Source organism: Meleagris gallopavo, chromosome 3 (assembly GCF_905368555.1).
Source record: "Meleagris gallopavo chromosome 3, MGAL_WU_HG_1.1, whole genome shotgun sequence".
In the NCBI taxonomy this organism is placed as follows: domain Eukaryota; kingdom Metazoa; phylum Chordata; class Aves; order Galliformes; family Phasianidae; genus Meleagris; species Meleagris gallopavo.
In genome coordinates this window covers 6,909,777-6,937,517 of record NC_139406.1, presented here as the reverse complement: position 1 = coordinate 6,937,517, position 27,741 = coordinate 6,909,777, and the positions used below count along the sequence as shown (strand labels likewise).

Sequence of the window (27,741 nt, the reverse complement as noted above, 5' to 3'; positions counted from 1 at the left end):
AAGTGTCTGAGAGCATCTCTATTTCCAGTCTGACTGCTATAATGATCAGTGCTGGCAAAGTAAGGGCTGGTCCCAGACCACATGTCTGGGTTCTTAGCATCTACCTTAAATCTATGCTCTTCTGCAAGAAAGTCACTTCAGGGTGCTATGAAGCTCCTAAGAAAGCAAGAATGTTATTACCAAGTGTTTTCTGTGACAAATTATTTTATCTGGAGGGTGGGGGGGAAGATATTTTCAGACCCCTCTTACAGGTGTTTACATTTTGTTTTCAATGTGAATTAAACTTCTCATCCAGACAATGAAAAGAGTTTATTTTCCCCTGAATGAGAGCTTGAGCTGTTAGTTGCTCCAAGCAATGACTAGATTCTCAGTCATTCATGTTACAGACATAGCTGAAGCTCCAAGTGAGTGATTATTTTCAAGTTCATATCTCCCACCATCTCCTCTTGCATCCTACTTAAGAGTTCTACAGTACATTTGTAAATAATTTTGAGGTAACAGGAGAGTCTTTAGTCAGCAAAAAATGAGTATTTACAAGGCATGGGGTGATTCTTCTGTGGAAGAAGGACTCCCCCCCTTTTTTTTTCTGTATATATTATTAACATTTCAAAATGTTTGTTGAGATGGATAAACTGCTCTCCCACAGCTCTTGCCTGGATAGTAGGAAATCTGATTGTAATCCTCAAAGGGGTAACTGGTATTCTTAGGGTTGTCATTAACCACAGGAATGTCAGAAGGACTGGTAACTGAGTGTGAAAGCCAGGTGTACTCCATTCAGAAGTGAGATAATAGTGCCAGTGACTGGCAGAAACCTTCACAGCTAGATTTTGTAAAGCCAGTGATTTCCTAAATCTGGTTATCAAGCATCCCAGGCTGATTATCTAGCACTAGAATGAATGAACCCGATATGAGCATTGTAATGCAAACTTACACTTTGTAATAGCCAGAAGATAGGATCAGAGATGCCTTCATCCCTCAGCCTTAGGTATGAGGACTTCTTCATTAACAGTAAGGGAAGAGCAGGGGCTTGACACTGCATCTGTGAATGCAGGGTGTACCTGAGGCTGTGGGGAGACGTCTGTGCTGCTTCACATGCAGCTGTGCGCCACAGGACTAAATGATTGAACATTCACCTTAAAATCTATGCAATGATACAAGTACGTGGTTTGTGCTGCTTGGATGGATGTTCAACTAGTTTTTTCCTCTCTGTGCCTTCTCCTCCATTGCAGAGAGCCTCTTATCTGAATAGTAAGGAACTGCAAACAGGGCATAAAACCAAGAAGAAATCCTGGGTTATTAAGACAATAGCTTTGTCCTATCATCCCACTCATAAATGTGCCTAGGAAAGAGTTAACCTATCCCAACATTATTTCAAGGGATAGACACTCACTGAAGCTAGGCCACATTTAAGAAGGGCAGGGGTTAATTAGGGAAGTTGTTTTTTAATTATCATTGAAGTCAGTCCTTTCAAGGACCACCACTCGTCTCTAGGTCAGTGGTCACCAGAGTATGCTGAGCCAGCAAACCACCCATGCTCGCCTTTGCCAGTGGCTCCTGATGGGCTGAGGCTGGCTCTTTTTGCTGGATGTGCTGATCTCTCTGAAGCCAGGATGATTAAAAGAGAAAAGCAATCTACAGCCCTAATCAAGCTTGCAGGAACACACCTTCCAGATTTTTTGAGATGAGGTATTTGTTACCTCTTATCTTCTGGCATGGTAGCACTGTAATGAAAGGCTGCATATTTTTTTGTTAGCAGCTCAACCACTTAATTCTTAAGTTCTTCAGAGCTCTCAGATGTATGCCATCTGGTCATGGTGACTTGTTGCTCTTTAATTTGTGAATTTGTTCCAGCACTTCCAGTTTTGACACCTCAATTTCTGACAGTCTCATCTTTATTACTTGAAAAGAATAGCTCAGAGGCTACTTCTCCCTCTTGCACGCATTTTCTTGTAACTTCATTTTCATTAATAGAATTTTAACTTAAAGCAGAATTAAAGCTTTCCCCAAATATGCAGACTCTCCACCTCCTACCCTTCCTGCCACATTTTATTTTGCTATATTTTTATTAATTGGAAACACATCTGAAAACATCATGGAAACTGTTCTGAAGGTAAATGGTACCTTTCCTATCTTATATAAAAGTCTGAAAGTCAGTTTGAGGAAACAATTGGTCTGTCACATTCACCAAAGGGATATTATTAGTTCTTAAAATCTAGGGGATTGGACAGCCTATTTAAACATATCTAGAATGCCTTTTCATGGCCCAATGTTATTTATTTATGTACCATAAATAATATCTATTATTTACACTCTATTTGCATTTTGGGTTTTTGACGGAGTCTCCACAGTAACACATATTCTACAAGCACTTGGCTAGAGGCAATTCCTCTTCTGAGGAATTTACAAATAGAGAAGACAAATGGCCAAGAACAGGCAGCATACAAAAAAGTTGTCGAAGATGAATGTCTTTACAGTTACAGTTTTAATGGATTTTCCTTATACTTACAACATCCCTCACTGACTATATCTCCAGCCCTACGTTCATCGGGATTTCATAGAATCATTAAGGTTGAAAAAGACCCCAAAGATCATCCAGATCAACTATCCATCTACTGCCAATACTGCCCACTAAATTATGGTCTTTACTACCACGTCCAGGGACGGTGATTCCACCACCTCCCTGGGCAGCTTGTTCCAATACCTCACCAGTCTTTTTTCCTGACATCCAACCTGAACCTTCAGTGGCACAGCTTGAGGCCATTCTCTCTCACCCAATTACTAGTTATCTGGGAAAAGAGGCCGACCCACATCTCACTACAACCTCCATTCAGGTTGTTGTAGAGAACTATGAGGTTTCGCCTGAACCTCCTCCAGAGTAAACAGTCCCAAATCCTAATACATGCAGCAGCAATAGACTTGGCAGTGCAGTCCATCAGTCCATGCCAGCCTTTTTGTCTCTTCCTAGGAGGCTTAAGGGTTTTTCGATCTCTCTCTGCTTGTGGAGCTCGGGGCAGGAGGCTTGTCCCTTGCTTCCTTCTTTCCACCCCAGAGCACAGTAGCACGGTGACTGCACGATCCTTGCAGCGCTGGCCACCACTGGAATTGGTCCTTTGTCTTCCAGCATGGCTCTGCCACCCCTCTCCCTACTTTCAAGGAGCAGGAAACTTTCCTGGCATGCCCTTCACCTGCCTATGAAACAGGCTGGCCAGAAGGAGCAATTGTGGCCAGACATGAAAAGACCAGAAACTTGAACCTGTTCTTTGCTCCTTTACTAAATCTAGGAAGTGACAGAAGCACACACCCCTCCTGACAAAGTCTGAGGGTCTCTAGTGACATTTATGTCACTGGAAAGGCATATAATATGTACACTGTGGTTTAATTTTATCTTAATGAAACAATATACATATAAAACTATCCATTAAATATAAAACAGTAAAGTAATTTGCAAATTTTCCTACGGCATAATAAATTAAGCATGGAGAGCACTAAGGAATGCAATTTGCAGTCATTTATAATGCAGTGTTTTATGTTAATAATTCAAAATCACATGCTATTTGGAGACACTTCTAATTAATGTATTTATGAAATTGTGAACTGTGACTGTTTTGGTTCCATTTAGCTAAACATTTCAACAGAATGCGCTTGCTGTTGTTTTGTGTTTGCTTAATGGCACCGGCAAGCATCAAATGTACAACTGGGGAAAGCTGGGGGTGGTGTCTGTTGTGGCTTTTTTCACGGGTTTGTGTTTTTGTGCTGCGTACATGCATGGGATTGCACTCCCGATCTCACAAAGGGAAGGAAAGTTCTGAAATAATTTGAGGAGGAAACAAGGAAAGGAAAGTTTTATGGATGAATAATTAATTGCGAGAAAAGTTCAATACCTTCCTAAAGAATTACTAAGATATTCAGTACAATATTCCGTATTCTTCACGTAGCAGATCTGTATACAGTGACATTTCTCTTGACTGGTTAATTATGACTGATACAGCTCATAAATTTGTATTCATACTTTATTTTGATATTATTCAGCTTTCTCATCAGGCTAAGTATTTGTCATGCTGCTTCTTTATCGGAGCGCTATGAAGAATGTCATGCTTCTCCAGAAAGTTACTCTCCTGGGAGGAGGCTTGCGGAGATTTGGGGGTATTTTGAAATTTAAAGTAGTGTAAAAAAACATACATATCAGAATTTTTTAGTGCATTATTACAAGTCAAGATCCAGATTCTGAAAATGGCTCGAAATGAATGGGTTCTAGGCATGCAGAGCCAGATGCTAACTGTAAACTGTTGTAGCTCTGCATAGGAAAGTGAAGGGAAAACTCTTGAAATAATTTTCTACGAAAAACACATAGTAAGGAAAAAAAAAAAAAAAAAAGAGGAAATAAAAAGAAGAATATAAAAGGAAACCCGAAACTCCTCAAACTCATAGTAAATGGATGTGAGAAGAGGTCTAATGCGCCATATGTGGCTCTGTCCACCTCTTCCAACACTGTTCTGAGACTTCAGCAAGCCACTAAATCAGAATTTTCCTTTCACCTAGCAGCTTCCAAGCTCCCTTGCAGACTGGAACTTCATGCTGAATGTTTTATTTCACCACTGTAATTTCTGTATGATCATTGTTCTTCTTTCTTGGTCGCTTGTCTTTTTGCCATTTTTTTTCTGAAAGCTTGGGATAATATGTATATGGGTGGGAAAATATTTTAAAAGTTCTCATGGCCTTTAGCTGCAGCCTTGGAAATGGACCAATGTAATCATTAAGCTGAGAATTAAAGCTGGATTTTGACTACTTGGTGTAATTTATGTTTTAAAGAAAGTAGGAACTGCTATGATTTAAGAAGCAGTATGGGTCTCTAGGACCTAGCTCCCCATTGCTTGCCTTCATCTACTTTGGTCTACCAAGTCTTTTTAATTTCCTTGATATCCAATAACAAATTTTGGCAACACAATAAATTAGCTGAGGGATAATCTTTTCGATCACACTGTAGTAACCTACTTCTTATTCAAATGAAAAGTATACCCTTATCATATCCATTTCTTCCTTTCTGTCCACTACACGTGCATTTTTATGTATTTGTCTGTTTCTGTTTCTAGTCCCAGACTCAACAGGAATTGCCTGGAATTAATGAACGTAAAGATTCAGCTTTGAGTCATCTTCTAGGTATGTTGCTTTATTTAAATGTTTTTTCTTGCTGGATTTTAAAATAGAATTTCTCTTTCACTAAATGAGATTGATTTGGGAGATTCCACAAACGAGATTTATATATCTGGGTGAAAACTTTTATCCAAGCTCTGCTCTTTCAGAACATCTGCTACTTTAAAAAGCTTTTGGTGCCTATCACAGGGACCTAAGACACTGGAAATGTCTGTGGTGTAACAGTACAGGATTTACAGTGATGTGGGGGACCTGGAGACATACTGTGAGATATGGGGCATATGGAATAGATGTGTTGTGGACTTTTCCAACTAATCAGCTAATACCTGTCTGCCAGCAACCACGGTGGTCTGGTACAAAGATCCAGATTTATTTCAAGCTTTATGCTCCCAGGTTTATGGCTGAATCTAAATTTTATGGTTTGTGCCCATCTCTAAAATTAATCTACAGTAACACGGAAGGAAAGTGCCTTTGCTTTTCCTTCCAGTTTGGTGCAATATTTTTGCTTTATTGTGAGGCATGGTGACTGCTTACAGCTTCTGTTTCAGCCCTGTGGTATTTTGGCATTCACAAGACTAGTAGAAAACTTGCTTTAAAAATCCCATTTCCAATGGTGGGAAAATGGCAACACTTGGGAACATGTGCACTTTCCTTTTTTCTTGTAATTCGTCTAGTGTGATTTACAGACTGAATCTACAGCTGTCTGTGGTTAAATGCTATTTATTAAAGGTACTCTAAAATGGCAACAACAGCAACAAAAAAAACCCAAACCACAGAAAAAAACAAACCCACTGCTCTGTGCAAAGTAAAATTGACATTTTAATAATCATACCCAGCAGTTGTTACTGAACTGATTAGTTAAAAAAAACACCCTTAAACTTCAGATTAGTTTGTATGAAAGTTATGTTTTTCTTTTCCAAAACATACATGTGAAAATTAAGAGTATGTATACCAAAGTCAGTTCAGTAACAACTGCTCGGTATGATTAGAATCCTATACCTTTTAAAATTTGTATTAACATCATGCTGATTTTTTCACATCTTACTATCATATGATAGGAATTGTTTGTGTGCCTGAGTATAAATACCTCAGCATTTATCAAGCAAGAGTTAAATTAATCAATATGTTCTGAAAAGATTGAGGGCAACAAGCAAATTTAATGAGGATATTAAAGCCCCATTGCTTTACCTCCTTCTCAACTGGATGCAGTTCTTCAGGACTTCTAAGATACCGGATGCAGGGGTTTAAAAGGTACCAAAGAAAGATGGGAAACTGAAGTAAGAGGACTTGGCTTGTAAGAGGATGTGCCTATCCTCATTTCTGCTCCAGCCCAGAACTGTAATTCTAATCAATAAGATACTCTGGAGGAAGTGTAGTAGTATAAGCTCAGTCCAGAGATAAAGTGTGTGGAAAAAGAGTAAGAAATATTGTGAATGATCTTGACTGGCATATAACAATTCTAGTATAGAACAGATCTTGGGAAGGGGAAAGTTTTAGGGCTAGAGACTGAAGAAGAAGCAGAAGCTCTTCTGACATGTGAATCTAGAAAAACTCTACATTTAATGCAAGTTCAGGGGATTTTGGTACATCGCTACCACAGAAAGGTAAAATAATCATACAGTAGAAGAAAATTCAGCACCTGCTGTGAAGGCAGCATTGTAAAAGGAAGAGGATTTTGCCACAGAGCCTAACCCAGCTCGCAGTGTGTACCCTGGGAATTGAATACAGCCTTTTCAAGTCAGAGCAAAAGAAAGTTTCCAAGCTGTTCTCAATACTTTTATAGTGACAAACAAAGCTACCAGGTAAGGCATAAGCAAAAAAACAAAACCAACAACAGCGACAAACAGATACAGTAATTACTGGTAGTGTACAAAGTTGTTTAGCAGCAGGCAACAACAAAAACCGCACACAAATCCTCTGCTGAATCGCTGAGCATTCATTTCAGCAATGTTTGTGACCCTGCTACATCTGCTTGCCACATACGTTGTGCAAAGGAGCTGCAGCAGGCTGAGTATTTCAGGAAAGTGGACTTCAAGTGCCAGGCTTCTGGTATTCTCTGTAAGAGAAGTCAGAACACCCAGGGAGGAGTTTTAAGAAGCGTTAAGCAAACTTGAAAAACTGGGGAAAACCACTGAATTGATACTGTGTTCTGGGTTACGTCCTCAGCTCTTTCCCCATCGCTTTGCTAAAGGGAACATGGAATCTCTTAAAGCATTTCTCTCCGTCTATCTTGCCTGTGGTCTCCTTCTGTTTAAGTTTAACCATGTGGGATATGCCAGGTATTAAGAATGAATGGAAGGGACAGAGGGAGGCTTCCCACGGCTGCACTGTGTTGGTAGCTCAGGGGGTTAACAGCCGCCAGAGACACAGTGAGGTCATGGAAAAATCTTGGGCAATCCTAAAGGACTGGGAGAAACCAGGCTGGACAGAAAACCCACCAACTTTCCTCTCTCTTGGGCATTCACACTGCCAAGTAACTTATTTTACGTCTATCTATGATGCGAAAGCGTTGTGAAATGTAGCTCACTTGCTAAACATTGTTTTGATGCGTTGTTTGGGACACAGGGAAAGAGAAACGGCCTGCATTCAATCTCTATTAAAGCAGAGAAACGTCTTCCACAGAATTTATTTTCAGAAGCTTTGCGCTAACTTCATTTTCTTATTAGCTGAAATTGCTAGTGAGCCAGTTTTGGTAATGATGCTAAATGAGTTCATGGAAAATGTGTGTCCGTCTGTGTGTGCTCAGTGAATCGCCTGTTGTTGTGTCAGCTCGGAGAGAACAGATCTTTACTGTGGGATCTGAGGAGCTGGGATTATCCTCGTGATAATTTACGTGGGAAAAAATGTTATATATAATTACTGAAAGCAAAATAGGAAGATAGCATGAAAGTTACAGGTAATTACAGTGGCAGGGAAAAAGGAATTCATAAACTGATGTTAGTATTTGTGACGGTGGAAATCGAGGCCAAAAAGGGCAGGGAGATGGGGTGTTGATTTTTTTGAGAATCAGAAGTCCAAAAGAATTGTTTGGGAAATGTGCTTTTAGGGACATTTTGATATCATTGTGAAACACTGATAAAGAAACTGATCCAAAACACACTGCCTCACTAGAATAGCCTCTTTACCCATCCTGGTACACTGATGTTGAAGACTGGCAGCGTCAGGCTCCAGTTTTTTTCCAGAAGGTCCTGATTCCCTGTTTAGAGTACATCTCTCATAATGCATTTGTAGGGACACAGTGCCCATGGCAAATCCTCAACATGAAGGAGGGGGCTGAGAGGCATCATGAGAGGCACGGGCCCAGGGGAGGTAATGTGACACTAAAAGGCAATTCATTTTAAGCTGGAACTGCCTCAGCATGAATGTTTTAGGTCAGTCCAGCAATCCAAAGAATTCTCATTTGGCACAAGAATGAGTGGTCTTTAATGCCTGGATCTGTGACAGAAAGAAAAAAAAAAAAAAAAAAAAGAGTGAGAAAATTTTGTCATACAGGTACATGCTGCAGACTTCAGGTCAGCCCGCTTTTGGTGGTTGCTCCCATCTCACAAAAGCTTGAAGAAACTGGGACAAGGTTAATCTGGAGGGCAGGGAAGGTTGTCTCGGCTGTAATCTGTTGAAGGAAATGCTGCAGTTTTAGTGAGCTGGGAAGAGGAGAGCTGTGTGGGATATTGGACTGCCTCTATGGGAAATGTTGGCATGGATCAGGCTATAAAGCTGGAGCTAGGGCCACCTGGCTGGATTTCTTTCACTAGACCGGGGCCTCTCAACAGATCTCTATTTATGCTGGTTTTACTCATATTTCTGTAAGTGAACAGGGCCATGTTGCACAACACTCTGTTGTTCCCATGTACCTATCTGTACATCCCTGTTTCTGATAACTCTGCTGATTTCAATCAAGTTTGACGTGGGATTAGAAGTTTCAAGATATTTTCCAGCTCATTAGCTGTGAAAAATCAAACTCAGAGCTCGACAAAATGTGATAACTGAGGACACAGGGTGGTTCATTTTGCCAGACTATGCCACTGATGTTTACTTTGCTTTCCCATTCCTTACTGAACGCTGCCTTGAAAGGTGGGTTGAAGAGCAGAAGTAGTTTCTGTAAGGAGACACTGTGGGATCTGGAGGGAGATACAAGAGGGAGTGCAGAGACACAGGATTTCACTGCTCATAGCTGGCTTACAGCACATCCCACCATCAGTGTTACTGCGTTAAGAGCCAGAAAGCACAGTGTCTGAACCTGTGCATCCCATCCAGGAGAAAGGAAAGCATCTCTTCTGCTCAACAAATTTGGTGAAAAAGTGGTGATTCTCTGTTTATGGTTACCGCCACCTTATGTGGGAAAAATAATTTCGGAAATGTTTTTATTCCTTAAAAAAGACCTAGTGCTCCACTGTTACTTGAGGGGCACAGGCCAGCGTTTGTTTTGTCTCCCCTACTGCTCTCCACTGCCTCACACACACTCTTGAAAATGTTTTGCTCTGTATTATTACCAATGGAGCATTGCTCTTGTTTTTCTCCCTCTGTAGGTACAGCACTGTTTCTCATTAGCTACATGACAGAATACTTTGCCTTCATTCAACAAGTTCTTAGTCAAAAATAAGACTTTTTTAGGAGACTGTACTCATCCTGTTAGCTGTGTAGATGCAGCTGTGTGTTACACTCTCTGTCTTCTTTGGAAACCTTATACAAGGGGTGGAAGATACTGGGCAAAAATGGAGAGATGAAGAAAATAAAATTAAATTCTTTAAAAGCCCTAGATGCCTTTCTGCAGCGATGACCTTTGCATAGTCTCAGGGAAACTTCACACTCAATTTTGTCTTTTGGCACTGTGTTCAAGATAAACTGGAAAAATGCTAAACAGAAATGGCAGGTATCAACTTCTCCACTGCCTGCATTTGCAGGAACAACAGTGGTAGAAGGCCATGAAGAATCACAACTTGGGAATGTCCTCAGGGGCTGCTAATGTCTTCAACCTGTAAAGAGAATTCGACCAGTCATGTCATAGGAGATTCTGCTGAGTTCATTTCTTTTCATTCTCTCCATTTGTTTGTTTTTAACCTGTTCACACCACCTTTCAGTTTTTTATAATTCCTTATTATTTCTTATTTTTCTTAATTCCATTTTCACAACTAGAATGATAATTCATTAACTTCCCATTTGAATCTTTGCTCTGTGACAGCTGGACAAACTACAACATAGATGTGTCAATTCCTTGAAGCTTTTCATTTGGGATCTTGTTGTACATCCTCTATGATGACAAACACTACACAGAGTATGACTAAACTTATATAAGTAGGTTGGTTGAGAGACTATTAGAAATTGACTATAAATTTGATTTCCACTGGAAATATGTCTAGAGAAAGGTTTTTGGGGAATCATGCCTCTTAGTCTGATAGATGTGGAACATTCACAAAGTTAAGCTCCCACTGATTGGAAAAGAGGAAACATAATCCCCCCATTTTCAAGAATGGAAAAAAAGAAGATCCAGGTAACTACAGGTCAGTCAGTTTCGCCTCTGTGCCTGGCAATATCATGCAGCAGATCCTCCTGAAGGCCCTTCTAAGGCACATGAAAAGTAAAGACAAGGTAATTGGTGGTAACCAACATGGCTTTACCAACAGCCTGGAGTACTGCGTCCAGTTCTGGAGCCACCAACACAAGAAGTACATGGAATTGTTGGAGTGGATTCAGAGGAGAGCCACAGATATGACCAGAGGGCTAGAGCACCTCCCCATGAGGACAGGCTGAGAGAGCTGGGGCTCTTCAGACCGGAGAAGAGAGGGCTCCAAGGAGACCTTTTAATGGCCTGCCAGTACCCGAAGGGGGCCCTACAGGAAGACTGAGGAGGGACTTTTTATAAGGGCATGTAGCAACAGAATAAGGGAAATGGTTTTAAACTGGAAGAGGGAAGATTTAGACTAGATAATTAGGAAGAAATTCTTTACTGTGAGGGTGGTGAGACACTGAACAGGTTGCCCAGTGAGGTTGTGGATGCCCCCTCCCTGGAAATGTTCAAGGCCAGGCTGCATGGGGCTGTGAGCAACCTGGTCTAGGTGTCCCTGCCTATAGCAGGGGGTTGGAACTAAATGATCTTAAGGATCCCTTTCCCCTCAAACCATTCTATAATTCTATGATTCCAGAAATATATTTGGCCACTGGATTTCAGTAAAGGACAATTCTTGTACATCATTCTACTATGTGAATTATCCATGAGTACTGAGTGTATTTTAGAGAGGAAATATGCAAAAACATGAGAGAAATTACCATCTGACCTCTGCTCTAAACTGAACTGTGCATTAAAAATGCAATGGGAAAAGGAAAGTTTTTTCCAACTAGAATTAGTGTGAAAAAAAAAGGCTACTTCCATGCAAGTTCATGCACTAAAAGGAAGAGGAAAAATTGGGTACACATTAGGGAACAGTTATTTTTAATAATAATGCTTTTAATAACCTTCTGGCCAAAACTAATACTCTTCCTAGGTAGAGCCATAAGTACTCTTACAGCCATAGTAATCTCCAAGTGACAAAGTGAAGAAAGAGCTAGGAGAATAAAAATATCAGTTGTTGCTCAAGGATTGCTTACCTAGCTAGCCTGCACAATGAGGAAGGAAGCGAATGAGAGACTGAATTATCTCCATTATCCACAGAGTGAAACAAGCCCAGTGTCTTTTGGTACTGGTTCTGGTGAAGAAAGGTTGGAGCTCATTCACTTTGCCCTGTTCTTTGCACTACTGGCTCGAAATGTAAGTAATATGAATAGCGGTGTTAATCCTGTGAGCAATTTTATGGGGGTTTAAAGTAGCTGTAAGACTGTGGTGGCCTTATGAATTTTTTTTCTTAGTATTCTGTAGTCCAACAGTTATTCTATAATAGACATATTCTATATGTGCAGGAGGTGTAGCCTCATTTTCCTACATACAAATATATTTTCAAGAATTCTTCTGAAATAAAATTACATAAGTTTGTATCAGAATAAAATCTCTGTGTTTTAGGTGATGATATATATTTTATGAGGGATACTTAGTTGTTTTTTTTTTCTGCCACTGTTCTTTTCTTTCAGCTTTAATTTCATTTGCTTTATAAATCCCTTAGATCAAAGAATGTTTATATTTAATATATCTATTCTAGTAGAGGTTCTATGCACATTTTGAACCTGGGGATTTAGGTGGCTGTCTCTGTTTGCTGTGTGGAGAGGTATGCCTGCAAAGTCTTGGCCTGAACCACTCAGACCTGCAGGCCTGACACCTACGATTGTGCACTTCTGCTCATTTGTATGTATGCCCATTGTTCCCTTTGATTTCAGCAGCTGAGGGAGGGAATCTGATATGTGAATATGCTGCTTGGGACCAAACTGGAGGAACTCAGGCTTTGTGAATGCTACCTTTGGCTCACACAATGTTATCTAATGGTGAAATGCAAGTGCCCCATACTTTCATCCTCAGTCACAAATGTCACTGTAACATAGCTATATCCCTCCATTTTCTTGTAAGAGCTCCTAGCCAAGTCTTTGAAAGAACTGAAGTCTTTTATACCAGCAAGTAGCATCTTTATAATGCCTGGAGAACAGAAGCTTGCTGGTCCTCAAGTAAAAACGAAGTAAATTCCCCCTCATAATTAAACAATCATTATTTCCAACCCTTCTGCGTTATAATACTGTAAGGCAACATGGCAACATGTGCTTAATAGTGTTCCCCAGCACCAGTGCTTTGATGGCCTGGTTTGTCTCCTCTCACTGCAGACAGGAAGGACCATAAGCACGTCCTGCAGCAAGTGTGCCGTGCCACATGATGCAAAATGGCTTCTGCCAGTAATGCTGTAAATCTGCTTTGTTTAGCAGAGAAGCACTTCTGTGAGAGCCTTGATAAATGGTCCTGTCACGCTCGGATTAAACTATTGATTTACCAACACTCTTTGTATGTTGACCCAAGAAAACACAGTGGATGCTATTTAGAATATTACAAACCTGCCATATGCATGTTGTCTAGCCTACACTTCAACCCTATCACCTTTCAGCAGATTGCTTTAGACAAGAGATCTCATGGGCAGGGAATCTGCAATGCATATAAGCTCACTTGCTCATTTAATACAACAGAGTCCTAGACACTGACCTTGTCTATAGCTTCCAGCTTGGCAGGGCTGTAACACCACAAAGACCTGCAAATCCCTTTTTAACAAGGCTACCTGAACCCAATGGCTCACATCCAAGCAGATGAGAACTTGAAGATGTCCAACAGACCAGTTGCTTACACTATTAAGTAGAAAATTTCCTGACGCTGCACATGCTGTTGCCTACTTATGTGATCCAGTACCAAACCACAGCATAACTGTGTGTGTTGTCAGTTCCCAAAACACTGTATGTGTTGTTGGTTTGTTGGTGAACTGTGGGAAGGTATTTTACATGGCAGATAGAGAAATACAGACATCTACCCAAGATGCCTCATGATTTCAAGCAAAAAATATATTCCATCAAAGTGGACGGTCTGAAATTGGCAATTGTGCCAATTGAGCAGCCTTCTCAGCATTTTCAGTAACTTCAGCATTAGCGGGACTCATCTCGGTGTGTTTGCTATTTCTGGGCTTTTAAATCATTTTTACAACGCTGTATGACCTGTTTCATAGAGGTGCTATTGTGTGTTTAATACCAGAAAGCAATATCAACCTTGAAAAAATATCTATTAGTAACATATATTTGGGAACAGGGAGAAAGTAAGTAGCAACTATACCTAAATGACAGTTCAGCAAATTAATATCAATTGAAGGTTATATTCTGATGGAAGGAAAAGCAAGGATCATTCCCAACTCTGGTGTAAGCAGAACAAGAAGGTTCAGATTGATGTCAGTTTTAGGTGCAGGAGATTTCCACAAAGCAGACAGCTTGTGTCCTGACTAGAAATAGCTTGTGCATTACAAATTATACTACGTTTTACTTTGTCAGTAATAAAGGAGGAGGAATTGCACAGCAATCTATAGTAGTTACATTCAAAAGCAATAGCTTGGTAACCTGGCAAATTTGCTTATCTATTGCCTATAGATTAGCCTCAATAGATACATGTATATTTAAATATTTACAGGACCAAGGCCTTCTGCACTTCTGAGAATTTTCCATATTGTTTTTTGTGCTGCCTCATGAATGATGTAACTCAGCTCTTATCACACTGGGTCAAATGATGTCCCACTGCAGGATCTGATATTCCCCAGTACACCGTGCAATGTAACAACCTCTTCAGCTTCTAAATAGAAAGAGACGAGTGCTCTTGAAACCTGGATGTTTTGCTGCATCGTTGTTTAAAGATTTGTAGTGCCTGTTGACATGGCAGTTAGTCACACATTATGACTTCATATAAAAATAAATAAGCACAAAAACTTTGCATCCATAATGAATTCAGTTAAAATCACCATCCTTTCATTAGCTTTACCTTCAGATCAATTGGAAACCAAACAACTAAATTCCCTGCAGAATCACCAAAAGCTAAGCCAAATAAACTTCTATCCAGTCGTCCTTTGGAGACATGCACCAATAGACAGATCAAAGGGAGGGTTTCCAGGCAAAAGTCCTTGTGCAGGAATGATAGATACAGAGATTGGGAGCCAAAGCTGCTCAGCTCCATGTATTGAGTGAGACTGGGGGGGAACACTGCAAATCCATAGACAAAGGTGTGAAATGCTCAGGGACATCACCAGCACCTTCATCAAGTGCATGGAGGAGGAGGGAAAGCAAGCCTGGGAGAGAAAGACAGGATACCAAGGTTTGCAGGAAGCCCTTGGAAGTGGCGTGTAGTTGCTGTATCACAGTGGATGCAGAAGTTTTGCATGTATCCCAGCCACACATAACAAAAGAACCCTGATTAAATGTATAGCAGATGTGGTTTATTTTGTGAATCCTGTTTTGTAATATGAAACACACCCAGCACTGGGGACTCTGGGCACGAGAAATTAAACTCAGGGATGAAAAACACCAACCTGTTACTGTATGAGATTAGAAACGCTGCCCAGAAATCACACCAAACATTACAACAGTAAAATGAAAGCAGTCAATCAAAGTGCTGCTGGGCGAGCAGCAGATAACCCATTGTAGAGAGGGAATTATCTGCAGTCACCAATATAGCAATCTCTGAGCAGGCTCCATCCTGGCTTCAGCCTTGCAGGTTCTTCTGCTGAACAGATATCCTGAGACAGTCGATACACGAAGACAGATGGGCAAAGAACAGCAATGAAAAACACTGTCTGCTAAGGTTTATGGAAAATAATGCAAAAGGATATTCAGAAGCAAAGTCTAATTAGAAGAGTGTGTAGCTTTCTGAGTTCTTGCTATTCCTTATTTAGGCAGAAAATAAAACATTTCCCAAATTAAGGAGGGAAAATATTTCTCATGGAGAAGGCTGCTTGTCTGGATTTCATTCTCTGCTTTTGAGAATAGGGCAGGATAAATGATTTGATCTTTGTAGGCTGACTGCCAATTAAAAAAACTGCTCCAAATTCCAAATACCCAAACTGTACTTCCCAGAACCACTGTTGAAATTTTTGGTAGTGATAATCTCTGTCTCTGATTCAATAGGTTACATAAATACCTCTTACAATGGAGAATGCCATCAGAAAAAAACAGAATTTCTTGCCTCAGAAGATTCTTTAATTGTCTGTTGAAGATATTTCCTAAAAGATGATAAACCTTTTCTTCAAGCATGTCCCAAGAGTGCATTTCCACTGTCTGTTCTTTTCTGGCTGAGTCCTCATAGATAATGTTGGATATTTCCCTCCCTAAGGAACATAAGGTTTCTAATTAGTATATTTTCTCTTCCCTTTTCCTTTTCCTTTTCCTTTTCCTTTTCTTTTCTCTCCTTTATTTTCTTGCTTTATATAATTTTTAGTGACATTCACTTGCTCCTTCTCATCAATACCACTGCTTTTCATGTTATCTTTCTAAATTTCAGAGACAGTCCCTTTGTGTCCTCATCTTAACTTTCTGCACTGGTCACATTTGAATCTGGCTTATAAATCTTTTATATTAGTGGGATTTTAACATACGCTTTTTTGCAGCTGTTCCCTCTTCCATTTTTCCTTTAGAACTTTACATGAGAACAGAGGCATGGCAGTTCTATTGGTTTTAACCTCCTCTTCTATGTGAGTGACTGGGGTAATATCTACCATGAATGTGGCATCTAGGAAAGATATACACCCACCCTTCCTCACACAAGAAGGAATGAAGCCCAGACATGTGTGGTTGAAGAGAGGAATTAGACACACTGTCTAGCTGGTCCTTACACAAGACCAGTTCAAATGCCCCTGGTACAAACAGTGACAGCTTTTATAGCTCCTCTGCTCCCTGTTCCTCAGTGAGTCTTTCCAGTTGCACTGATGAATGAACTTTGCCACACCATGCTCACACAGTTTGTGACTGGTTTATGAACCCAGGCATTTGGTACTTGAGTACTTCAACACAAATCAAATTTTAACTTAAGAAAGAGATAGAAAATGCTACTCGTTCATGGTCATCATACAAATGTAAATTTTGCTGTGTCTCTTCAGGGAGGGCTTGGCTCATGCAGGTATATAAACACCAGAGAATGTTAGCACAGACCCCAGGCTCCAGGCTTACTGCTGCTGCCCTTTACTCAGTCACCCACAGCTGCAGTAATTGGATCTTTAGGTACAGGTTAATGGGATAATTAGCCAAACGAGATCAAACCCATACGCTATGTAGAAATGAATGGTTGCTGTCCCGTAGCTGCCTGTTGCATGCCGCTAGGGCAACCTGCATGTCCTTTCAATGGGTAATAAAACAGGAGATAAATTAGATGTGAGTGATTCTGCCTGCTCACGGTAAAGACTACTTCATTTGCGTTTAAAAAAGCAAATGATACAGTTAGCAATTCTGTCTGGAAGCATATTGGCAGGAAGAGCTTCTGCTCTCTGCTTTCCTGAGGCAGGCCAAGCACTCAACCTCCACAGCCTCCATTTGAGGCCATTCCTTGGGGGCAGTGCAGGAGTAGGGCTATCTGCTAACCTGTCCTCGTACAGAAGACCCTGAAGGCTCCTCATTTTTTGTGATTTTGTAATAGAACTGAAGCACGCAGTTTGGGTTGTCTGTGGATCTTGCACTTAGATCTGGAGTATTGTATCTCGGCCTGGGGCCCCTGGCACAAGAAAGACGTGGAGCTCTTGGAATGGGTCCAGACGAATGCCATTAAGATGATCAGACAGCTGGAGCACCTCTCCTATGAGGAAAGGCTGAGGGAACTGGGTTTGTTTAGCTTGGAGATGAGAAGGCTCTGGGGAGACCTCATTGTGGCCTTCCAATATTTGAAGGGAGCGTATAAACAGGAGGGGAAATGGCTGTTTATGAGGGTGGATAGTGATAGGACAAGGGGGAAAATTTAAACTAAGTTTAAACTTAAACTAAGACAGGGGAGGTTTAGGTTAGATATTAGGAGGAAGTTTTTCACAGAGGATGGTGATGCATTGGAACAGGTTGCCAAGGAGGTCATGAATGCCCTCCCTGCAGGCATTCAAGGCCAGGCTGGATTTGGCTCTGGGAAACCTGGATGGCGACCCTGCACGTAGCAGGGGTTGGAACTGGATGATCATTGTGGTCCTTTTCAACCCAGGCCATTCTATGATTCTATGATCTGTATTTCCTCCTAGGGAATGGCTGATGTGGCTCTGACCCATGAGTTGTCTCCCTAGGTTGAGGGAGGACAAGTATACATTAGGACCTATAGAGTTTCAGGAATCTTCTCAAAGGAAAAGGCTTTAAGTTTTAGTGTGTGTTTCAAGGATTACCACAAATGCTTTGCATTCAGAGTTTGCTTTTTGCATCGTAGTTTTAAAGGTCTTAGAGATACGAATGGACCTACATTCTTAAAAGAGTGTTAGTAGACACTTTGTTCTCTTTACTTTGGTGGACTTTGAAGAGCACCCAGAGCAATTTGTAACATATGCTAGAGAGAGATTTTGTGATAGAGTAAGGAATGTCATCCTGTCTTCAGACTTTTATTACTGACTCAAGAGGCCATCTTCTGCAAACCAAGTGATTCATACAGAGTGATTTGAAAGGCTTCTTGTCTATTTGTCATAATTTACGGCTTTTTAATGGCAAATCACAATTACTTTAAATTATTAAGCCAGAATTCCCCATAAATCTTTTCAAGCTATCTCTATTTATATCCCAGGGAGGAACCTGTTTGCTGTTTTTGTTCATTCCATTGTTGTTAATTCACAGATTATTATTAGATAGCTTTCAAATTTTTTAAATTTTGTCAGAGAGAGGATTTAGTTCACAACCTCATGGCTTTTTATTTTATTTTGCAGCCAGCCTGCCACCAGCTCTAACTCCGCCCTACACTGTAGTCATATCTGAGATTACAGTAGAAATAGTTTGATATCTATCTGTGCAGATCCATATCCTCAAGCTTATCATGTCATTCTGAGCACATAAAATACAGTTGGATTTTTCTTCCTTGCAAAATTCCCAGTGCGTCATCCCATAGCAATCTCAGCAATAACATGGCTTTGCGAAGGTATATAGAAAGCAGGGATGAAATGAACGCTCTGAAAACTTTAAAAATTAAATTAAAAATAACCAAACAGGTTGTTTACTCCCAGTAATAGAGTGTGTTTGTCAATCAGCTGGTGGATGGGAGACTTGCGGCTGAAAGCTGTGTTTTTCCTAACTGGTTCAGCCTTTCCCATACGTGACCAGCATGGATCTCAAACCTGCAAGATGCTGATAAATCTATAGGAGGCAAAGACATTCATCATCTCATAGAATGAGCTCATTGTCTAGTAGCACGAGGCCACGATGTTTGTACAGTCTTCTAAATTGATGAAAGCATTAATTACTCTGAATAATGGTAACCCTGGTATCTTGGCAGACATCTGAAACCTTGGATAATTATAGCTTCTGCTAAACAAATTTTAGTTCTTCTCCAAATTTTGAGTTTAGGGGACAGTAATAATTTTCAGATAAACCAGTGACTGAGAAACCAGGAGGTGAGCAACTAGAAATTTGCCCAAGCTGAAGTGACTGATGGATTGGAGAAAAGACTTTTTGTAACCACTTCTGACGAGATCATGTATTTTTCCTAACTCTGAGGGGATGGAAAGCGTTGAAATTCAGTGCAAAAGCAAATAAACTCACAAAACACACACAAATGAACACAACACAATGGAACGTGAAATAAGAAAAAAAAAATGGAATCAGTCTTGATTAGGATTGGAAAATCTACATGTCAGCAAAAATAAACTTGTTACTTAGTAAGGCTAATAATAGATAAAGTCTCCTAAAGATAAATGGTTATCACACTTGACGAACATTTTATTAAAATGTTAATGGCCTGAGGCAAAAGCGAACTGTTCTCTTAATCTGCCAGAAGAACTGCTTTCTCAGGAATTATGTACGCCAGAGCACTTGGGAACTGAGCTGACTGCAATAAGCATGTTTGAAAATGGGAGCATCCACCGCTTGTGAAACTGTGACTAAAAGACAGTGGGTTTCACATGTCTCAAAATGGCTGTGTCCTTCTCGGCCAAACAAAACTTTGACTTGCATTTTCAAAAGAAAATCTGTTGGATTCAATTGATGAAGTCAAACAGCTGAAATGTCAGCAGCTGAAGAAAAGATTTTCTCTTTGCCTTCTCTATACAAACTGTGAAAAAGGTGTAGCTTAACAAATGCAATTGCTGTGATAGCAAACAGAATGAAAACAAGTTTTCATCAACATCTCTAAGAATGGCAAATCCATGAAGTGACATGGCAAGTATACTAAGTATTTGGTGAATTGTGATGGACTGCAGGATCACAGAATAGAATCATAGAATCACAGAATCCTTAGAGTCGGAAGGGACCTCTGAAGGCTGTCTGGTCTAAGTTCCCTGCAATGAACAGGGATGCCACAGCTGGACCATGTTGCCCAGGGCCTTATCCAGCCTCACCTTGAAAGCCTCCAGGGACGGGACATCAACCACAACGCTCAGTAACCTGTTCCAGTGCTGTTAAGTACCTTACCCTGCTCCTTGTCTGTTGTTACCAACCTGCCTGCGTGGATGATTTGTTGGTCTGAGAACATCATCAAAAAGAACTGTGCAGGATCTGGCAGAAGCTCAGCTGTACAGAGAGGCTTTTTCTACGAGCACGGTATCAGCTCAGAACACCAAGGACCTGATGAAGTCAAGTTCACATCCTACCTTTCCTTGTGACACATAAAATGCATATCCCTTAAAGCCCTCAGACACCTGAACAACAAGAATGAAAAGGCAAAGCAGAAAAGTACATAAAAGCTGCCCTATCAATACCTGCCTAAAACCCAAATCTCCACTGCCGAAGGTTGCCTGAATTAAATGGGAATGAGTCAGATTACCCCAGTTTACCAGAGCTGAGATTGTTCCTGGCCTTAAAAAGGGAGGAATACCCTGATTTCCAAGTTTTAGTGTGGGGAATGAGAAATTTGGGACATTGGTTAAATCATGGTTCCACTGGTTAAACCAGTTGTTCCACCACTGAAGCCCACTCACACAAGCAGCAGGCATTCAGACTCCATGAAGTCTGGTTTGGGGAGCAGTGTAGCCAAACTTACATCCTCCTTACATCCCTGTTATTACTCAGTACTGTGACAACAATGGGGTAAGTTTTGCTGTAGGCTTTTTGGGGCAGAGGGCCCATGCTAGGCCTCTAGGAAGAGGCAAAAACCCTTGACCCAGAAGATACTGCCTATGCATCTTAAGATTGCCAGTGAGGGAATACAGGGAATCATGAGATCTTTTTTGTGGCATTTATTCTTATCCTAACCACTCTTCGTGTGTATAATATAAATACAGTTTTTAACATCGGTTTCCCACTTTTACCCAAAGACTGCAAATATTTAAAGTGAAGATTCATCCTGTCCCTTGTCATTCGGCAGAAGGCAAAAGTTTCACGGATATATACCTGATTATCAGTCTTTTGGGAAAACATGGAGCTTTTTGTAGATCTTTCTGTGCAGGCTGAATCACAGGTGACACAGACATTTTAGTGCAGGGACATAAAAGAAGATCTGTAGGGTTGCCTTGTTCTCTTTGTCACATATGTGCATGCACTTGTTATTCTTTAGCATGCGGTTTCCAGGCCAGCTATTAACCTTCCTTTAGAGAAGCTGCAATTTGCTGGGCCCAATTGATTTAACTACCTTGCTACACCTGCAGTTTGTTCAGTCATTTCCTTCCACAGCAGATATCAGTCTTCCTGAACAAATGGGAGATAACTGTCTCATGTACTTCCCTTCAGCTTTAGTATAAAAAAAGCAGTTCCTTTGTGTTTTCTATGTGAGCAGCATTCTCAGCTCTGAAGTAACTTTTCTTTGATGTAAAAATTACTGTGTAATGATTGTAGTTAAATATAATGGGACAAAAAAGCTGTTATCTGTGGGTATTTCTGCACAGTGAAATGAGCCACGTGCTCAAACATCTTTCTGTCTGCAATGATGGCACTTATTCCACCTGAGGTTCATGCTGTGCTTGGGGCAGGTGAGGTTCAAGACACCTGCTTGGAGGAAAGCTTGTGGTGTTCTGCACTGTGGCTGACTTGTCCATGCTGTGCTAGGATAGTAGGTCGTGCTAAAGCCCTACAATTGCTCTCCTTTACTAGGAGAGGCTCCAGAGCTGAGCACATCTTTCTGCTTGAGAAAGCCCCATGCATCTGCAACAGACCTGCCCTGTGCTCAGAAGACAGTGTAAGTATCTTATGTGCATCTGCCTTCTTTCGTTGTTGTTTCTTCCTTTATTTTTCCATAAAGCAGCCCTGAATGTGTGCTGCCATTTAAGCATGGCCCCACAGCCACACATGCAAAGCTGCCCTGTTCATGGGAGATGGGAGGGTAGCAGGTAACTAAGAGAGTCTTGCATGGTGGCAAGCCACCTACAGTGCTGCTCTTTCAGCCCAACGTAGATCGAGCTGTTGCTTCAAAACAAGAAGCAAAGACAAGATGCTGAATAAGTGACCACTGCATTGATAGGACAAAATCACCTTTCCCTTCTAACATGGTGACTGATGTGTGGTGGTGCAAGAAGTTAAGTAGTGGTACTCTTTGGTGCTAAGTGGAGATGAGGAAGTAGCTAAAATGCTTTATTAGACTGGAGTACTTTCACACTGTAGTGTCAGGAAACAGTGTAAGCTCACAGCCCCTAGATTGGTGCTTCGTTTTTTTCTTTTTTTTTCTGTAGTTGACATCACCCATATAAAAAGTGTGCACTGGGCTGGTGCCTTTTTTTTTTTTTTTTTTTTTGCTGTTTTTGCAACAGCAGCAGTGATTTTGCAATAGCTGTAATCATTCAAAAGCAGCAACTGGAAGGGGTGCAGGATGGCAGGCTTTCAGAGGACCTCCCCAGAGTGCTGTGCATTGAGGCTGGTGTGTGTTGGGCTGCCCTGTCTGAGAGCGCAGATGTACTGGGGACCGTATGTTTTTGGGTGTGTTTTCCACTCTGGAGCCAGCAGCCACCAAGTCGCCTGGTGGGCACTGCGTCCCATGTGGCAGGGCTGGCCCATCAGCTCTCCCTGAAGATGATGGACATTTGCCTGGGGGTGCCAAGCTAGGATGACAAGGCCAGATTTTTATCAGAGCATGGAAGAGTGCTGTGTTCTTGCAGCTCTACAGCTGTCAGACCGATGCTCCCTCTTGCCTGGCCAGCTCAAGCTCTAGCATGTGAACATGTGCTCGTCTGTGCCTGGCCAAGGGTGTCCTGAAAGTGTAGAAATTAACAGCTTCCATTATGGCACTCTAACTTCCCCGTGTAGGCAAACCCTCAGAAGCCTCATTAACCTGAGTTTAGACCATAATCTGAACTTTCTGGCAAAGGTACTCCCAGACTGAACGTGGAAAATCTCTGTGATGAGCAGTAACAGTGCATATAAAATAAAATAACAGCAGGACTGGGGATAGCAATGGAACATCTTTCCTTCCAAATTGAATTGTTCAGTTCACAATGAGAAGGAATAATTATCACATTTATTGTGTTTGGCTCATTTAGGCTGGAATCTTAGGCCAGGAACCTTTCTTTTTACATTTCTGTAAATGTTGTCCATGTATGGCTGTGTCAGCACTGATTGTGCTATCACGTAGGTACCACAGCTGTCTGTCTGAATTGGAAATGCAAACTAGAATAAGCCTTTTACGTTATTTCTACAGAATATTGCTCTTGAATGCAGTAGGGACAGAAGCATGGAGTAAAACTGTTTCCTTTTGTACATGGTGCACATTTACTCTTGGAATCCAGAACAAGATGTGTTGAGACCGTGGACACAAGGAGGTTCCAAGATCTGTATGACATTTGCCAAGTGACATATGTGAGGCTGGCATGTGGCATAATAGGACCAGAGTAGGAGATGGTAAGGCTTGTGGAAGAGTCCGGTGTTTTATACCAGAGTGGGGTGAGCAGAAGATAAATACCTGGTGTGGAGAGGACAGGTACATTCAGTTTATTTATCTGAGTCTGTGTGAGACTGCATGTAACAAACGCTGCATGTTTTTAAGAGCTATTCATTTAAACACTGAAATAGAGGTTCTCTCAAAGATATCAGTAACAGATTCATGCTCCACTTTTGGAAATTTGGTTTCGCAATGGGAGAGGACTAGGATCAAATATGCTAGAGGTGGGAGAAACTCAGCCACTTCTGCAGGTTTTGGAAACTAAGTCAACATTTCTATGAACTGAGTCAGGTCCTTTTCATCTAATTCTTTGAATTTTTCTTTTCTATAAGGAGAGAGAGAGAAAATACCCATTAACCAATGTGTAAAAAATGCAGAGTGTTAAATGAGGGATAATACATACTTCAAGTGCTAAGAAAAATTCTGGGAGAAGGCAGATTCTAGCTTGGTTAGAATGAGATCAGATCTTTTATACAGAAGCCCTTCAAGGGGTAGAGGTTGGTGCTACCTCTCATGATTTTCACTTGGAATTCTTGTTATTAGAAAACCTGTCTATATCCAGACAGAGACTGGACCGTCATCAATACCAAAATGTATGTGTGGCAGTTTTTGGATAGAAAAAACAGAAAATGGTCTATCTGGGTAGTGAAAGCAGTATTAAAAGCCAGTTAAATGAAACTTCAATATATCATAATAGGAAGTTGAGGTGAACCAGAACACAGGAGAGAGGAAGAAAATATAATGAAAAATGACGTTTGCAAATTCACTGGATATGCAGAATATGGTGACCATAATGTCTGACTGTCCTAATGTCCTAATCCATGGAAGGTAGACAGGGATATTTCAGAGAAGAGTTATATTAAAAAGACACTGATAGTATTTGGGGTTTTGTTTCCTCTTATGACTAATTGGCTCTGTTACTCACCATGCATAAGTCCGTATTACCCTTGTTTCTGCACAAGGAATGAACAAAGCTCACCACTTCAACATAAGAAAAATGAGAGTGGGTGACGCATGCAAGCCTGATGGTGTTGAGGCAAAGATCTCTTAGGAGCATGGGACAGGGTGAAACCACTCTGGCAGAAGTGCTGGGCTCCCTGCTATTGTGGCCAGCCACATGAGAGATGGCTACTCGGGAATGTCAGCAGGAAAACCCCACTCCCCACAGCACTTCAAACTAAAAGCCACAAAATGCTTTATCATACCCGCTTAGATGACTAACTTAGATAACACTTGACGTCTACACTGAACCACAGGTCAAGACCAGTCCAGACTTGGTGTGGTGGCCTAGGTACCATACAGGATAGATATACACGCACTGTATGCAGGTCAATATTTAAGTTCTTCCGTTTCAGATGGTTTGCTTAAATAGCATTTTAAAGAAACATACAGTTTCTTGAATCAACCGTTGAAAAAACAAACAAAACAAAAATAAGCCATCAAAGCCAAATCCTATTTTTTCTCTGCTAATTTACTAGGTTCTTTGTTGAACATCACCAGGACCTGGTTATTTGCCCTATGCCATCTTGTGGAATTACACATTAAATATAACTTGTACCACATTTTGAGAGTTGCTTCTTTAACAAAAATGTGTTTGTGCAGGTATGGAGGTAGATGCTGAGCAGAGACTAATCTCCTTGAGAAGGCAGAAGCAGGCTTTCTGCTGCCAGGAGCAGTGCTATGTCACTCTGGGAATGCAGAGTTGGTGAAATTTAAAGGCAGAACAATTCCCATGCCATCCTCATCACCAAGAGGAAATTCTTGGCAGCTCAGATGGCAGGTCATAAATTCTCCTTCACCAGTTTGGGGGCTTGATCATTCTTTTGTGTTCTGTTGGAAACATTACTTAAGAGAATTGGGGCATTTTAATTTGGCTGTGCTACCACTTTATTAATATTTGAACATCTCACTGTTTTCTGTCTTGGCACAATGGGATCCACAAAAATGGGCTAAAAGAAAAAATGCTCCCCTCCCTGGCATCAGATTCCTGCCCTTTTATTTTTAATTACTTTGAATTATTTCTGGAACTTTTTATGCCATTTTGACAGCACAAAAAAAAAAAAAAAAGGAAAAAAAAAAAGAGTTGACTATAAGAAATAATACTATAGAATGTAAGAAAATGTGGCTCTACAGTTTTGTCCAGAGACAGCATCAAACATGCAAGGGACAGACCCTTGCCAATTTATCCATTATATCCTGGCATAACAATGATCCATTAGCCTGAGCAAGGCCTGTGTGAACTGCGTGCACATTTGGCTAAGCCCACTCAGTTTATTTAGCCTCTGGTGTGCTCTGGATTAAAGCAGACACTCATTAGAGAAGAGTGTTTCTTTCACAAATGCTGTTTTTCATCATCTGAAAGAAGTGGCAGAGCTTTTCAAAAGCCTTTGGTACTTAAGGACAAATGCTCCCTGCTCCTTGCCAGCGTTCATCAAAGATTCGGTAGATTTTAACCGTTCCTGTTTCTAAAAGCAGAAGTTGATCCTGAGTCTGAAAGAATAAGTCCAGAACTGAGGATCGTTGCACACCTTGAGCTGGGATTTGCCACTGCACTGCTCTTACCCAGCAGCTCTCTGTAGCCCTGCAGCTCAGCCCCCTGGTGTTTCTGAAGCATGCTTCAAGATCCCCAAGGAACAGCTACCTTGAGCAACAGGGCAGACCAGCTCAGTGGCTTTGCAGGAGGGCTCGGTCAGCAAATCAAGCATTAGAAGGAAACAACATCCTAGAATAATTAGTAATTGTCTGACTGTAAAATGTAGAGGACCTGATCCTCAGGGTTGCTGCAGCATCTTCGCAGTGACCATGTAAAGAGTCCTACAGCACTCATTTCATCTCCATTCATGTCCCTTTTAAGCACTCAAACTTCAGACCCCTTTCCAGAAGAAGAGGGAACGCACTGCATGTGACAGAGAAACATAACATTTATTTCCTTAAAAAAAAAAAAAAAAAAATCATAGAATCACAGAATTGCCCAGATTGGAAAAGACCTTAAAGATCATTGAGTCCATCTGACCATACTACCCTAACAACCCTCCACTAAATCATGTCCCTGGGCATCACATCCAAAAGGTTTTTAAACACAAAACTTACCTTCTTTTGAAATCATATACTTTGCAGATCCAGACACAAATAATAATGTCTAATGAAAGCAAGAACACACGGATTTAGAACTACTGTTCCCCAGCACATAAGTGATCTGCTTTCCTACAATGCGAGGAGCACTAAGTCTGTGAATGGTGTACCATGTATTTTACTGTGAGAGGATGAGGGTTATAGCAAGAGGTCCTGAAGAACATGGATTGCCTATACACATCACAATGTGGTATAATTCCCCTTCCCACAGGACCTGGGGATGGGGTGGGACCTGGGTGATGTGATGAAGCTTTCTGATGGCAAGGTGTGACCAGGTGCAGCCTCTATCTCCATCCATGAGAAATTACCAGGTGGAAACAGGGTCAAAGCCAGGCCTAAGTGAAAGAGCTGCCTGGCAGTTAGCAAACAAACTGTTTAAAACTCATTACCTCCTAGTATCAGAGCTTAAACTGCTTTTAAAAAATGCCACTACGGAGGACAAAATGCACACATATCATCTAAGGCATGCCCTACCTAACTTCAGTCTGTTTGTGGAGAGGAAGGCAATGCTAGAGAACACGTCTTCCAGGCTGATATTGGTATGGCTTTCTAGTGATGTCTGTCTTCCTTCGTTCCTCTTAACAGAGGGAAAGAGATCAGTGCCTACAGGCAGCTGGTATGAGTTCAGGCCATCACCCTCTCCGTGCCAGCAGGGCTAGAAGGCATTTCAAAATGGCATATCTGGTGTGGTGGGCCTAAGCCAGCAGAATGGTAAGCACATCTGGCTGCTTGTGTTGCCTCTCATCCCTCAGCATTCAGAAATGGGTGGGAGTCTGGCTGGAGCAGGTTCTGCTGATCTGTGCAGACGGATGGGAGGTTTCTGTACACATTCACTCAGCTGAGAGACTTTTCCTCTTTGTTCTCCTGGTTACTTCCACCTCTGCCCCTAACTTCACTTCTGTATGCTCCAGCACTGATGGTATCCGAAGCAGCTGATGGATAGAGAAGTGCAGCAGTAACTTTATTTACTACTTCATTTGCTTGAACAGTTTTGGTAGAAATCTGAAAAATGGCCTTGTACCCTGGGCCTATTGACATGGTTTGTTTTGCAAGTTGGGGAAACAACC

General features: G+C 41.2%; 1 long non-coding RNA gene across 6 annotated transcripts in view; it reads left to right on the top strand.

Moving 5' to 3' along the window:
* The window catches only part of LOC116216418 (uncharacterized), a 112,247-nt gene that overhangs the window by 16,352 nt on the left and 68,154 nt on the right, over positions 1-27,741 (top strand). For 5 of the 6 annotated variants that reach the window (XR_004159106.2, XR_014882265.1, XR_014882263.1 and 2 more), the window contains exons 4-5: positions 5,091-5,157; positions 11,798-11,893. This is a non-coding gene — a long non-coding RNA (uncharacterized LOC116216418). Of the gene's footprint in view, positions 1-5,090; positions 5,158-11,797; positions 11,894-21,765; positions 21,851-27,741 lie in introns of all 6 variants that reach the window. The other variant, XR_014882261.1, reaches the window with a different exon arrangement.